Below are 1,094 nucleotides of genomic sequence, written 5' to 3'. Positions count from 1 at the left end.
TTTTGTGTAGTATTGAACTTCATGATGGAGAAGGCCGAGCTATTAGAATTAACTGCCTGCCAATTGTTTACGAACAGGATAGAATTGTCCAGGGAGATCTGAATGTAAAGGATGGTCAGAGTTTATGAAAAATCTTATGTAACATGCATAATGAACTAATTTAACGACGGTGCCAAAGTTTAATACCTATATCAAGAATAAGAAATTTAATAGACTGTAAGTTTCTGTCCAACAAATTAAGATGAGAATCAGCAGCTGAAGACCAGACAGGAGAACAATACTCAAAACAAGGTAGAATGAAAGAATTAAAACACTTCTTCAGAATAGATTGAACACCGAAAATCTTGTAAGACTTTCTCAATATGTCAATTTTTTGTACAATTGAAGAAGACACAGACCTAATGTGTTTCTCAAAAGTAAATTTGCTGTCGAAAATCACACCTAAAATTTTAAAAGTCATCCAAATTTACAGAAACATTATCAATACTGAGATCCGGATGTTGAGGATCCCCCTTCTTGACCTACTTACAATCATACTTTGAGTTTTGTTAGGATTCAACTTCATACCCCATAATTTGCACCATGCACTAATTTTAGCTAAATCTCTATTAAGTGATTCACCAACCCCAGGTCTACATTCAGGGAATGGAATTGATGCGAAGAGAGTAGCATCATCTCCATATCTAACAAGCTTGTTTTCTAAGCCAAACCACATGTCATGTGTATATAGTATGAAAAGTAATGTTTGGCGGAGAGAAAGTATTCAGTAACAAAGAAAATTGAGAGTATCATTATATCACCAAACAGTCGCAAGAAGACTGACTGAACATGATCAGCATGTTTCCATTAAACTTAAAAATATAATGAATCATTGCAAGTACTTTTCACTGGATTTAGATCACAACACTGTTGTAAGTGACACAAGCCAGTTACTCATAGGCCTTCTTGCCGGCACCATTGACGAAGATTTTCTGGTACATGAATAACTTGTCAAACTGCCCTCATTGAATGATGATAGAAGATATTCTCATATATACAGTTCCCTCAAATCCAGTTTCAATGAATATTGAGTGTTTACAAAGTGTTCTTGAATT

This window comes from Palaemon carinicauda, chromosome 29 (assembly GCF_036898095.1).
Source record: "Palaemon carinicauda isolate YSFRI2023 chromosome 29, ASM3689809v2, whole genome shotgun sequence".
Classification (NCBI taxonomy): domain Eukaryota; kingdom Metazoa; phylum Arthropoda; class Malacostraca; order Decapoda; family Palaemonidae; genus Palaemon; species Palaemon carinicauda.
This window is presented reverse-complemented; position numbering follows the sequence as displayed.